General features: G+C 39.6%; 1 protein-coding gene across 3 annotated transcripts in view; it reads right to left on the reverse strand.

Annotated features, from left to right (window-relative positions):
• ERBIN (erbb2 interacting protein) overlaps positions 1-12,489 on the reverse strand; it is a 116,921-nt gene extending 104,432 nt beyond the window's left edge. For all 3 annotated transcript variants that reach the window (XR_016277754.1, XM_089495035.1, XM_089495024.1), the window contains exon 1: positions 11,694-12,489. The gene's annotated coding sequence lies outside the window, so the exon portion shown is untranslated. The remainder of the gene's footprint in view (positions 1-11,693) is intronic.
• Between the last annotated feature and the right edge of the window lie 3,186 nt (positions 12,490-15,675).

The following is a 15,675-nucleotide window of genomic DNA, read 5'->3' on the forward strand; positions in this document are numbered from 1 at the left end:
GAAACTCTAATGACATTTTAAAAACTTTTAATCAATTTTCTGCCAGCTGAGGAAATCAATAAATACACAAAAGGGAGCAAGCCTTCGCTAAAACTGAGTAAATACAGATATAATTTGAAGTAAAGAAAAAAAAAAGTCTAAGGCCTGTTACAGACAGCCAAAATAAAGCTGCTTCGAGTCACAGTGGAGGTATGGTGTTTCAATGATGCATGCGTCCTAAGAGTCCAGAAGCTGCACCAAAGCCATGCTCCAGCCCTAAGGACTGGAGCGTGGCTTTGGTGTGGCTTCTGGACTCTTAAGACACACGCATCATTGAAACACCATACCTCCACTGTGACTCGAAGCAGCTTTATTTTGGCTGTCTGTAACAGGCCTAAGTAATTAAACTAAGCTAAGATCCTAGTTGCAAACTGCTAGTGTAATGGCTCATTATGTGAGCAGTTTGACAAATTCCATGCCTACAGACAGCAACAATATGGAAGCAACTGGCTCTGAATGGCCTACTTCTTCAATGTCTGCCCAAGAATGGGTGGCAGTCCTTTAAGCCAAGATACTCTGGGAAATGTGGCTTGGACAATCATTTGTCCCATGGCAAAGGTGACTGTCCAAACTATGCCTCCCTGAATGCCTTGGCTCCAAGCCCATCCCATGCCCAAAACAATGTATGCAATGCATAGACCACCTCTGCTCACTGTTAGTTGCTGCTTTCTTCACAAGAACAGGATGCCACTGATTACGCATCAGAGTTCTAGACAACCTTTGTACTGTTGCCTATAAATTATAAGAGAAGACTATCCTCTGTTAAGATTTAAATGACAGCAGATTTTAAGCCTTATTTTTGGTCTACCTTCTCTAGGAAATACGTTACCACAAATATGATCCCATTCTGCATATCTAGTAGAACAGTATCGCCAGGAATGTTAACAAACAGTTTTAACAAAATAATTCATACCTAACTTTACTGAGTTAAAATGTAATAGATGAAACTGCATTATCATTCCACTAATTGCATTCAGTATTTTGGTCATGTCAATAAAGATGATGGTTAGAAAGGGTTTTTAACAATAGTTGTAAGATATCATTACAAACATCTATAATTAGCTCTGAACATTCTAATGAAAACAAAACTGGCATTGTCATCTAAAATATTATACCTAAAATCCCTGCACCATAGGTTACAAGTTTCTTACCCAATCTTCAATTCGTTTCTGAGAAACATGAGTTTACTATTGACTGTATTGACAGAGAAAATGTGTAAAACCCACTAAAAATTTGCAAATCCCACTTACTTTCTACAGGGTAAGTGCAACAAAGTGCTTGTTCCTACACAGTAACCCAAGCAGAAACTTACAGTTAAGTCACAGCATTGCTGCTAATTTATTAGAAATATAATCTTGATTAATAGGGAGGCTACTGTGACAATTAAGTTCCAGCAATTCCATCTCACCAGCTCAGTTTACTCTGTCACCTAATATCAAGCATGCATCATCACAGCTGAAACACTTAAAATTGTTAAACAGATTGAAGACCCCAAACTTCTGAAAATAACTTCTGTATTCCAGTAATGGAATCTTTGGCCACAATCCCATTGGCTCCACCAATGCTGTACCCATGCCAACAGAGATAAAGGTGAAGGCAGAAAAATTGATGGTTAGGAAAGGAGGAGAGAGAGAGCAACAGCAAAAAGAAGAAAGCTCTGGGCTGTATACCACAATTTTTCTCAGACACGGTGGTACATGCTCTGGTAACCTCTCACTTAGATTTCTGTAATGCGCTCTACATGGGCTTGTACCAAGCCCGGAAGCTTCAATTGGTACAAAATATGGCAGCCAGATTGGTCACCGGTGCGTCTAGGTTTGACCATATAACACCTATTTTGAAAGATCTTCATTGGCTGCCTATTCACTTCCCAGCACAGAACAAAGTGTTGGTTATTACTTATAAAGCCCTATATGGCTTGGGCCCAAGTTACTTGATGGACCGTATCTCCCCATATAATCCGCCCCGCACACTTAGAACATCCGGGAAGAACCTGTTGGAAATACCAGCTTCCAAGTATGTTGTTACAACCCAGATGGCCTTTTCATTTGTTGCCCTGAGGATCTGGAATAGTCCTCCTGATGAGCTCCGTCTTATGACCCCCCTGGAATCATTTAAAAAGAGTCTTAAAACCTTCCTCTTTTGTCAAGCCTTCCCCCCTGAAGAATGAAGTTTGTAATTTTTGATACCATTGATTCTTTGCCTACCCCGGCAATCATGTATATTGCATGATTGTTTTTAGAGCTTTTGTATTATTGGATTTTATTATGATATTGTTTGTTTGTAATGTTTTTTTAATTAGTCTGTAATCCTGCTTCGATCCTATGGGAGAGGCGGGGAAACACAAAAAAATTATTATTATTATTATTATTATTATTATTATTATTATTATTATTTCCCAGTGAGGATTGGGGAGGGGAGCCAAGACGGAATGGCAGGCATGGCTTGGATAGACATCTGTTCCATAGAACAGGTGACATCCAAGTTATCCACTCATACTGCTTTGGCTCTGTGGACACATCACCCACCCCACCAGAAATGAGGCGTTTGAGAAACAGTCAGCACAGAAATGTGCAAAAAGTAGAAATGCTAGTGTAATGGGGCACTGTGTTCAGACAATGCTTCTCTGGCAAGTGTAAGCAACTGTCGTACAGGTATGTCCAGAGGACAATATTCAGAGAGGGAGGGGGCTGCATGTACATAATGAAAAACAACAAAAAAGTGGAATGACTGAAAGTCCCACTTTTGGTTTGCAGGAATGGCTGGACTGTAAAACAGCAGCAGGATCAACACAACGACACGTGATAATGGACACTGAGTGGAGGACTGCAAAGCTGCAAATCATTTATGGGGCCACTTTGGGTCCCATATGAGCAAAAAGCAGGATATCGATAAATAAATCAGAAATTTAGAGGTGACTGTAAGGAAAGTCAATCCTGCGTTTGTTTGTTTTTCCTAGCTTCAAAAGGGCCATTTGAAAGGGTCGAAGGCCACAAAACAGTCTTGGAGGTCACATGCAGCTTAAGGGCTGCATTTTGTCCATTTCTGCCCTACAAGATCCCAGCCTCTGGATTTACTGTACTACATTTTTTTTTTTACTTTTGCAACCACATTGTTTTATAAAATTAAAATGTTAATTCAAATCATGATATTAGGAACTTTCATCATTTTACTCATTATAACTTTTCTAGCACAAAGGGATCAACTGCCATCCCAATACCACACTACACCAGTTGTAGCTACTGGATAATACAATCAATTAGATATCCTGGAACTAACTTCTGCTCACAAAGAGATTGTTGTTGATTCCTTCATTCCTGCAACAAATGCCTCCCAAATATCTGTCCCAGAGGTCTAAGAACCCTCCAGGACAACATGGAATGGAATAGAAGTTACATAGGGATGGGAAGGAGAAATTAGACACACACACACCTCTATCTTATGCAGAAGGAGGAGCCCTGCAGGCCTGAGTCCCTTCCATAGTTTTTAAGAATCCCATCCACTTGTATGAGGACATGTCTGGAGCTAAGCCAGTCTAAGCCATGCAATCCAATACCATAATCAGGTCTGTTAAGAATTTTGTGCATTGTTTTCTGATAGGCCGTATACCTAATACTGTATGCCTTATGTTACTTGCACTTTCATTCACAGACATAATTATTTAAAGCTAAATAGCACAAATATTCTGCTACTTGGAGAAGACACACACTTTGCACGGCAGTTATGTTTGCTGCCAGTATACCACTGCTAGCTAAAATAATGTTTCTTGCAACAAATACATGAAGCGTGTGCGATAAAATACAAGTGGACCAAAAAAAAAAAAGTATTTCGATGGCAACTAGAAGCTACTTCACTCAAATTACTGAATGCAGTTTCAGTTCTCTGGATAAATAGGTCCCAGCAGTGGCTAGGAATGTTTTCTGCCAGCTCTTATACAATATATATAATATACACACACATATACAGTATATATCTTAGTTCTGGCAATTATCATTCATACCTTTGTAACTTGAGGACTTCACTACTGTAATACAACCTGAATACGTTTCCTTCAAAGGATATGGCTGGTATAGAACAGAAAGGCATAAATTACCACAGAAACATTACACCAGCACTTCAGTGTTCACAAAGACTTCATACGCTCATTGGGCACCAAGGTATCCCAAGTCTGAATCGTCATATGCCCATTGGGTACTGTTAACATATAAAAGCCAGAGAGACCTGGCCTTACTTAGCTTCCTTTCCATAAAGAACGCAGGCTGTTAATGCTATCCACTCTACCCAAAATAGAGAATTGGCAACTACTCCTAGGTGTGCAAGCTACCTGCCTGTGTTGGCTCATAACTTCCATCATTCTAAGCCCATTTAAATCTGACCAGAACGGAATGGCTTAGTTTTTATACATTCATTAGCTTCTTGAAGACATGTAGAAGTTTGCTTTAATCACATTGTGTATATGAAAATAAAGATGCACAAAACTCTTGACATGATAAATCACAGGCAATTATGGTAGACAGGGAGATGCATTCACTGCCCAGGAGACCTTGGGAGATGCCACCACACTTGCTTCCACAAAAACAATGGATTTTTGTCCCTTTTGGAGACATAGGTAAGAGGAAAACATTCTTAGCACTGTGAAGTCGAAGGCTTTCATGGCTGGCATCCATAGTTTTTTGTGAGTTTTTCGGGCTATGTGGCCATGTTCTCGAAGAGTTTCTTCTTGATATTTCGCCAGCATCTGTGGCTGGAACATGGCCACATAGCCCGAAAAACCCACAAAAAAACATTCTTAGCACATTTTGGGGGCTTTGGGGGCCAAAGATCCATTTTGGGTCATTTCAAGGCAAAAAACCAAACAAAAACAACCCACTCTTTTAACAATATTTTTTCAAAATTCTGCTTTGACCTCTAGAGGGATCTGTTGAGGGCTGCAAACATGGTGGAAATGTCAGGTCGTTTGGGAACATTTTTTAGGAAAAAGAGTTTTCTCTCCCTACCTGGGCCAGAGGGACCTTGAAACGATGGTACATGCTCTGGTAACCTCTCGACTGGATTTCTGCAACGCGCTCTACATGGGGCAACCCTTGTACCATACCCGGAAGCTACAATTGGTACAGAACATGGCAGCCAGACTGGTCACTGGTACATCCAGGGCCAGTCATATAACACCTGTACTTAAAGATCTGCATTGGCTGCCCATCTGCTTCCGGGCGCAATACAAGGTGTTGGTTATAACCTATAAAGCCCTACATGGCTTGGGCCCAGGATACCTTGAGGACCGCCTCTCCCCATACAATCCGCCCCGCACACTCATAACATCTGGGCAGCAGTTACTGAGGGTACCTGGGGCAAGACTAGCCTCCACTGCAAGGAGGACATTTACCATCTCGGCCCCGACCCTCTGGAATACACTGCCCATAGAGCTCCGCTCAGCTACCTCCCTATCCCAGTTTAGGAAGGATTTAAAAACCTTCCTGTTTAAGCGAGCGTTCCCTGATACAAGCTCTAGTTAGTCCCCCCCCCCCCGATAGCCAATGATGAGCTGGCTAGTATGTGATTTTAATGTATATTTTAATCTGTTTTATTGCCTTGTATATTGTATATTGTATATGTTATTATGCTGTGCACCGCCCTGATTGGAAGAAGGGCGGTATACAAATAAAGCATTTATTATTATTATTATTATTATTATTATTAACATTTTTGAACCTGGAGTGGCACACATAGCTCATGGGCCACACTTTGCCCACTCCTGCTACAAATTCTCCTGTTTAAGTAGATACTGAATAGATAGAAAAACCTTGAAATATGCGTGTACAGTGGAACCTCGGGATACGAAATACCCGGGTTACGAATTTTTCGGGACCCGAAAAAATCCAATTGGAAATAATTGTTCCGGGTTACGAACGTTTTTTCGGGTCCCGAAAAAACTTTTGGTGCTTTTTGCCGCGATTTTACACCAAATCGCGGCTTTTCCCCATTAGCGGCTATGGGGATTCGGCTTGCGAAAGCCGTTCGGGTTACGAAAGCGGCCGCGGAACGAATTATTTTCGTAACCCGAGGCTCCACTGTATTACTAGTTATTTTAAGTATCCCTATTCTAGCTTCTCTTGCAGTTCACAAGGTTCAAAGTAAATTCCTTAAAAGCCACCACCATAAAGACCAAGCACTTTATCACACCAGCCAGCCTTCTGTCTCATCCCAATCGTGTTAGTTTAAGGAAATGGAAACATTCCCGTTTGGGAACACTTTGCTGCAACAGCGCTAAGGCACTGCTTTGGTGATCTATGGTCCTGCGCTCTTCTCTTCCATATGGCTTCCATAACCTTGCCTTCCTGCTCTGAGCGCTACCCACCATGCCTTTCCGTTTTTATTATTTTTATTTTTACAATTATGGCAGTATAATGAAATTAAAAAGAAGGAAAGAAAATAAGTAGAAAAGAAAAGGAAAACTGTGCTTGGAAACAGTGAGGGTGAGAGAAGCAGAATCATGTTTTATAATAATATTATAAAAATAAAATAATATTATAAAATATCACCTATTATTATTATGATGATGATGTCCACTCGTGCCATGTGATTCCCTAAGGAGTGGAACTGCAGCAGCAGGCACTTATCATACAGAAATCGATAACAGAAAAACAGAGCAACTGTGAGCATTGACAGATTTTACCCATCAGTGAAAAGGAGTGCTCCAGGATGGACAGCAGCAGCAGGATGAATCCAACGGCTTGTGATAAGTACCACAAAAGATATTTATATCCTGTTAAAATTCTGCTTTCTAGCCTCATGTAATAAAGGTCTTAGAAATCCCAAGCAGCCGAAGATTATTATTCAATCAAGCCCTTCAGAAGAGATTGCTGGCTCTCACTACAGGCCTCTGGACAATCAATAACGTCCCACTACTTGTGGAAGCCATCAGTCCTCTCATGACACATAACAGAAATCTCAATCTCTTAACTGGACAGAGTGGTCTCTCATGGGGAGAGATTGCCATGAATATACTCTTTGTGGGGCCCCAAGTTACACTAAACTAAATGCTTTTTCATAACTCTGTTACAAATGCTAATACCACCATTTGTCTTCATTCCTCATATGGAGATAAAAGCTGGAATATACAAAGCCGAGCACTGCTTGGAAAGATTCAATTAGTGGAAGAGCCCACAGGCTGCTGCAGACTTCTTCTCTATGGTTTGAAAGTAACGCATAAAGCCTACTGAGAGTTACTTTTCAAAAGTTTCAAAGTAACACACCAAGGGTGCTTTTCAAAAATCCCCAAGTGATGCCCAAACCAGCTGAGCCTGCCAATTGCCAATCCAAGATGGGTGGTATTAGCCCGATTTAAATGGGCCTTTGCGCCGCCCCCATCATGTGCTGGGGTTGGCCAAGGACGTAGCGTCCATACTGGCCTCACCCCTAGCACGTGTCGGGGGTGTAAAAATGGCGGCACCCTGTACACACGGGCGCGGCCATTTTGATGCCTTGCGGCATCACAAGAACCCGCTATATGTTCTGCGATGGAGCCACACGTTTTGTCCGCTGCGGCTCCCTCACGGAGCAAATCAGGGTGGTGGGAGACCGCCCTTTTGGGGCAGTCTGTATCCTAGCATAATCAACTCCAAAGAGGGGCTCTATCAGGGCTAACTTGATGTGTCCAGGTTTGTAGGCTCTAATCCAGTGAACCAACAGATGATGGTGTGCCTGAAAGTGTAATTCTACATAGGGATCAGCCTAGCTAAACACATATTATAGTTTATGCTTCTCTTAAATTAAAAAAGCAACTAGCAGAGAATCCTAAGAGGAGGAAGAAGCCAAGAAAAACATGGCAAACAAACAAATGGGCAGTTTAACTTTTGAGATATATACAGTACATGATAATATATTTTAACAGAAATGATAGCTATTTGTTCTTATTAAAAAAGATTTCAAATGATGATGCAAGGGACTGGATCTAGTTGAAACTTTTAAGGACTACTGTAAATTGTGCTGGAAAAAAGCCTACTTCATCAGACGCACAAGTTAGTTACGTACATATATTAAGTGAATACACATCTTGAATTTCCTGCTCTTCCAGTCCCACCACTTACAATTTTTCTCCGTACCACTCTCTGTGTGTATATGTATAAGCACATGTGTATGTGTCTCTGTTATTGGAGGATAATGCTTCATGTAGATGATGAGACGGATTCTATATCACAAACTCATAAGCCACAATAAATAGATTTTTCATTACAATGTATTACAAGACTGGTTTGGAAGTGATACACTATCACATCTATCCTTCCATAATTTTGCTCTAGCTCTGTAATCCTGGCTAACAATACTACCCACCCACAAAAATTAAAAATATGCTCTTTTTACTTAAAATCTCCGAACAGGACAAAGTAATGACACCAAACCATTCCGTTTTTAATTTTGGCTAACCTTCTGCACTTGGGTCAATAAGCTTCATAAGATTATCTCCTGCTCCAATGCCACAATGAGAAGGAAGTGCACTCGAGCCAACAAGATCATATGCATCATTGAAATTCGTCCTCGTAAGAAATAACACAAATTTTGATGATGCAAGGGACTGGATCCAATGCTGTCATTCTACTGATTTAACTGCCTTACGGTCAGCAGAAGGATGACTTCCAGCATCTTAATTCCATCCTCAAAATGTGCTCCAGATGCTTGAGAAACCTCCGGAGCTGATTTTTAGGCAGCAAGGAAGGGAACAGGGAGCAGCCTATATTTCAGAGGACTTCCGGTAGTGCAAGGTTAGGTTTAACCCAGTATCTTGATGCCTTATAGGAGGGGGGAAAGCCATGGTAGATAAATGTTGCTACTTGATTACTGTTCTGACTAATCCCGCTTTAGGCAGCAGTCCTATACCTGCTTACCTAATGGTTCAGTCTCACTGCATTTAATAGGGACTTCCTGCTAGGAAGGCTTGCAAAGGACTCCATTAGCTGCCCCATTAAAACACTGCCGCAATTGTACAAAAAAGTGTTAAGAAAAAGCTTCAACATTTTACTGCAGGAATAATACTCTACAATACAGTACCACAAAGTTACAACAAACTCATAGCATATTCAGCACATACCAAAAAGTAGATGAGAAAAGCTCACTGAAGATCCATGTGCTCACCAATAACAGATACTTTGTCAAACAACTTCCTAAAAGGGGAATATGGTCCATAGGTCTAAACATAAGGTGATGGCAGTCAGGTTTCTGATTAAAAACTGTCTTAACTAAGTTTCATCTAAATTCATTGAAAAACACACTTGCATAAACTTAAAAAGTAAAAAAAAAAAAGGGGGGGGAGTCTCCATACTGGGGAGGCTAAGATCAACCAGCTAAAAGGGAAAAATATCAAAAGCCTGTCAGATCATTTACTATCGTACCCAGTTTGCCAAGAGCAATAATCCCAACAAATCATTTTAAAGTGAATTAAGTTAATGGAGTTTTATGACAGGCGCTGGCCAAAAGCAGCAGCGTTCTGTCTTCTCCAAAGGGCCTAATCCTTTATAGATGCACAAAGCCAAGTTTTGGAGAGAATGGCACTGAACCTCAATATCAATAAACAAAACATAACACAAATAAAATGGTTTGTTAGTATGGTCCCCCCTCCCACTTTTATTCCCTTTAAAATATAAAGGGATTGCTGGGGACAAAACACTGCTTTGGAAGTGAAAGAATTGCTGTGTTTAGACTTCGCTGCTTTTCTGCCAAACATGAGCCATATTAGGAAGTTGAAGTTCACTGCCATCTATTTTACTCAGCCTTTTTGGATGGCCAGGAGTAACCTTCTCTAGTGTCTCTGAGGATCGAGTACATGGTTTAAGAGAGTTTGCTGGGTTTTCATTGACAAACCTGCCTTTCTATTCTGAACACAAATCGGGAAACGTCGAAACATGGATGTTGATCTAAACTAAGAGAACTATGAAGGGCTTCAGCCATAACCTATAAAGGTTACGCAGAATTTACAAACATGTTCTATCCAAAGCAAAAGTCCCATTTCTCGTAAAACCACCAAAGTTAACTAAGCGAAGAGACTATACGACACATCTTTCTTTATGATAGAATTTGCTAAATCTCGAAAGACCTTTTCGGAAAACCCATTTCAACCTTCTTCAATGAATTACACGCGACTGAAACATGGAGACAGAAGAGTTACAGCATAAGCCCTTCACAGTTGTGTTCCTCCAGGATACTATTCCGTGTTTTTTTTTAAAGTGGGTGTAGGAACTACATTCTTGGTAGACCTCTCCAAATGTAAATCAGAATCAGCATTAAGTAAAAGCACGTAGGTTGTTGTTGTTTTTAATGGCTCTGGTGAACTTCTCTAAAGCACCCAAGTTTTGAGAAATCCTGGTAAGCTTCACAAGCACTTACTTTCTCAGGCCTTTCGCTCTTACTCCTAGGCCCCGGCCAAATTTATCAAGAGGAAAAACAGTCGAATAACAACACAAAAGAACTTCTGTAGCGTAACAGAAAAGAAGGGGGTGTAAAATAATCGTTCTCCTTCTTATACAACAGGAGTCCTCTCAAGAAGAGGGAAGGAAAAACAAAGTTACCGGTTCAGTAACTGTTTCTGCCAGACGACATGTTTCTAAAAACCTTGAAGAATCGGGCAGTTTCACTTCAATACCTTCTGCTGCAGAACAAAGAAACTTCTGTTTGAGAAGCTTTACCCGAAACAAAACAAAAAAACAAAACAGAACACAACAATACACAACACAACTGAAGATTTTTCCCTCTGCAACAAAATGTGAGGATCACACGCACCCCACACCCCCCAAAATGAGAAACCAATTCATAAAGACATGTACCAAAGAGGGGGGAAAGACAAATAAAACAGACAACCATGATCCCCCCCAAAGATTATATATGTGTGTGTGTATAGAACATTGCATACTTATTCAACGTACAAATATATGTCAAACTTCACATACTTAATATATTTATATATACAAGTGTGTGTATCTGTTGAACATTACATACTTATTCAACATACAAATATATGTTGACCATTGCATACTTATTAATATGTGTGTGTGTGTGTGTGTGTGTGAAAATTACATACTTACTAATATATTTATATATATGTTCAACATTACATATTCAACAAATATGTTGAATATTACATAGTTATTAATATACCTATATATATAGAGAGAGAGCATTAAGTACTTATTCAACATACAAATATATGTTGAACATTACATACTTCTGCATATATATATATATATAAAAATGAGTATGTAATGTCCAATACACATTTTATACACACACACACACACACACACACATATCCAGATTTCCTCCATGGGTATATAAGAGTGTGTGTATTAATAAGACATATATATATATATATATATATATATTAATGAGACTAATAATTACAGATAATATATAACTTACAGATAGATAGATAGATGACTAATAATTAATAATGTAGTTAGTATATCAATAAGAGTATTAATATACTATTAACTGACAATATTATTTGTGCATTGCTTTATACAGTATATATATATATATATATATATATTGTGTGTACAATATGTATTATACATACATTGGATACATATGTATGTATAGATACACAGATACACACACATGTATCATTTGCAGAGGCAGCCCAGTCTGTAGTGCTTCCTCCCACCCACCTCAGACTCCAGGCGTCCAGATTCCCTCCATGAGTCCTTCTTCCACTCTCCTGACAGGGTTTAAATCCCAAACCAAGAACGAGGCTGCTGGGGTTTTGTTGTTGTTGTTGTTCTTGTTGTTTCCGACAGTGAAGAAAAAAGCAGAGGAGGGGGAAGGGGGGGGGAAGCTGAGGGAGGGAGAGAGGGAGGGAAGGCAGATGCAACAGCTCTCAGTTGAGGGAAGGAGGAGTGCCAAAGCCTGAGGGATGGTGGAGGGGGTGTTTTTTGTCGTTCCTTTGCCCCCCTCCTTCCCTCTCTTTTCCTCTTTCGGTCGCTGTGCCCTTCTCTCCTCCTCTTGCTCCCTTCTTTCCGCCAAATACGTGGTTTCAGGTGCCTCCTCAGAATCCAGCCTGAGGAGTCATTTCCAAACAGGCCCTTCCTCCTCCTTCTCCTCAGAGAGACCCCAAAACCTCCTTCCAACTAGGCCCGACCCAGGGCTCTGTAGTGGGAGAAACACCGCCTGCCGCAGCCCCTTTCTCTCCTCCTCCTCCTCCTGTTCTCCCCTTTCCTCTGGTGCAATGCGAGGCTATAGCGGGCCAGAAGCGCAACAAGACCCACTCCTCCTCTTTCCTTCCTCCTCAGTCCCTCTCCTTTCCCTTTCTTCTCCCTCAGAGGAGGAGAAGGTGGCTCCTCCTCTTCACACTTCCCCCTTCCCTTCTTCTTCTCCTCCTTCCTCCCTCCATTTCCCGCCCCTCTTTGGGCGCCACACTGCAATGACTCTCTCTCTCTCTCTCTGAGGTGTTTCTTCTCATAGAAGGGCGGCGGCTGAGGGAAGGAGGAGGAAGGAAAGAAGGGAAGGCTCTGAGGAGTGGGGTGTTACTATTACTACTACTACTAGTGCTACTACAAGGTGCCCAGGCGTGTCCTCCTTTTCCAGGGCTCATCCTCATTTTTCCTCCTGCAGCCCAGGAGACAGTTGAAAAGTGTCCTCCATTTTGAACACAACAGTTGGTGCCCAACTGTCACTTCATACACTTATATGTGTATAATATAATAATAATAATAATAATAATAATAAAATTTATTTATATCCCGCCTCTCACACATATAATAATAAGTCAGATAGATAGATATAGATAGATGACTATTATTATTGTTATTAAACTTTATTTATAAAGCGTTGGAAATACACAGCAAAGTCCATACAATTGATTAAAACGGATTAAAACAAATAAATAAAACCTGCCTGCGGCGTACATTCTATGAAAATAAAATTTTAAATGTAATACATTATCGATACATCTTAACAGTAAAAAACAATAAAATAAGCAAATTACGAATTAAGACATTCAAATAATAAAATATAGCAAGTATTAAATGTGACTATATTAATATATTAAATCAGATTAAATATGAGTGTGTGCTGTTTTCTTCTTCCTCCTCTTTTTCTTCTTCTTCTTCTTATTAAACATTTTATTTGTGGCCCTCTCTTCGTGGCTAAGGCATCTGTGGACTCTGTTAACTCCGTGAGAGGCTGAAGGAAGGAGCCGCACCGCTTCACTGAAGCGGTTTCAACGCGCAACTGCGTCGGTTTATTAACCCTCTCGTCGGCCTCCTCCTCCGCCTCTTCTTCTTTTTCCTTCCTCTCAGAGCCGCCAGACAACAAGTCTGGAACGCGGCGAAGCGAGAGGCCGCGCGCCTTAGCCAATCCGGATCGAGGAGCCGATAGCAACAGCCAATGGGCTCGCTCTGAAGGGCAGCATGTTTGGGTGCGTGGTCATGATCACAGGCACCACAAAAAAAAATCACCTCAGAAGATGAATAAAAGGGGGAGGGGCGAGTCTGAGGGGATTTTTAAAATGAAACGGATTTTTGGTTCTTTGGCTGGGATTGTAGGGGAAATAAAAGTTGTTTTTTGAGTGGAGGGGGATTCAAGAGGGGAAGTCCCACCAATTGCGGAAAAGGGGAAAAATTTGGAGGGAAGAGAGAATTATATAGGGGGTTTTTAATTAAGAAAAGGATGGTGGAAGTGAAATATGTGTTAATCGTAACAGTCCTGGCTTTGTGGCAACACAAACACACAATTATGTAGCAAGTTTTATACATAATGCTACTCTGTAGCCCTATTACTAGTGTACTGCTCAACATAAGCTATAAAACAACAAAGTCCATAACACACTGCAGAAATAATCTAGTCTGAGACAGCTTTAACTGCCCTGGCTCTGTGCCAGGGAATCCTGGGAATTGTAGTTTATTGTGGCACCAGAGCTCTTTCTGACACAGAAGGCTAAATGTCTCACATAACTAGTTTCCCAGGATTCCCTAGCATTGAGCCAGGGCTGTTAAAGCAGTCTCAAACTGGATTATTGCTGCAGGGGGTTTAGGACCCAAGTGAATATAATAAGACGTAATAGTAATATTTTTATTTTGTTTTATTTGCATGCCTCCTTTCCTCCAAAAAAGGGACCCAAGGTGGCTCACCATATAAGAGCACATTAAAACAAAAATGTTAAAAACAAAATGACCTAATTAATACACTACAAAGTTAAAATTTAAGACACACAAAAGTTAAAAACCTAATCTAAAAATCTATATACAATAAGACATGAAGAAAAGATAAGTTTTATGACAAGTCTATGTAAAAGGCAATGTACGAATAGTGTTAGTACCCAACTGTCAATTAATACACACACACATGTATTATCTTATTTATACACATCTTATTAATATACTAATTATCCTACTTAATTGTGTGTGTGTGTGTATTAATAACTATGTAATGATCAACATACACTGCAAGTTTATATTAATTGACATATCTTGCTTGCAATTATATATATATTATTGCTTATATAATTAAGAAATAATAATAATATATAACTGAAAGCAAGATAATATATGTCAATTAATATAAACTTTATATAGACATATACATATATAGTGACATAATTCTATATTGAACCCTATGCCAAATGTCCTTTTCAGTCTATGATAAGCAACAAAAAGTCAACCCAGCAATGAACGTATTAACAATAACAATTATGGTATAGAGATAGTCTGAAACTCACAATTATGTATCAAGTAATATAATACTACTCTGTAACCATATTACTAGTGTAATGTTCAGTATAAACTACAAGTGTGTATAATGAGGCATACTAGTAACAGAGATGCAATAAGACATGTAGAAAAGATAAAAGTTTTATTACAAACCTATGTAAAAGGCAATGTACAAATAGTGTTAGTATCCAACTATCAATTATATATATATAAGTTTATTAACGGACACTTAATAAACTTATTTGTACATTGCCTTTAATACACTTATTTATATAAAATTCACAGTTGGGTACTAACACTACAGTGGTACCCCGGGTTACGAAATTAATTCGTTCCGCCGCCGCTTTCGTAACCCGGAAACTTTCGCTAGCCGAAAAGCCCATAGGCGCTAATAGCGAAAGCCGCGATTCCGTGTGAAATCGCGCCGAAAAGCACCAAATTTTTCTTCGTAACCCGAAATAACCTTCGTAACCCGGAAATGTTTTTTTCAATGGATTTTTTTCGTAACCCGGAAATTTCGTAAGGCGGCGCATTCGTATCCCGGGGTACCACTGTATTTCTACACTGCCTTTTACCTAGGTTTGTCATAAAATTTTATCTTTTACCCAATAAGTTTATTATATATAAACTTATATATAATAATGATCTTATTAACATACTAATTCTTATTAATATAGTGGTAATTAGTATATTAATAAGATAATTAGTATATTAATAAGACCATAAATATACATATGTATGTATTAATTGACAATTAAATTTTGAAAAAGCGAACCTTGAATTTGCTATTTTATGTAAGGGATGCCATTTTACTATGCCACTTTATACAATGGGACTTGAGCATCCACAGATTTTGGTATCTATGGGGAGTACTGGAACCAAACCTCAGTGGATACCAAGGGCCCACTGTACTTATTTACTTAAGTAAATTATATTTTAAAAT

The sequence above is a fragment of the Sceloporus occidentalis genome, unplaced genomic scaffold (assembly GCF_023333645.1).
Source record: "Sceloporus occidentalis isolate IW3139 unplaced genomic scaffold, rSceOcc1.0.p SCAF_1, whole genome shotgun sequence".
Classification (NCBI taxonomy): domain Eukaryota; kingdom Metazoa; phylum Chordata; class Lepidosauria; order Squamata; family Phrynosomatidae; genus Sceloporus; species Sceloporus occidentalis.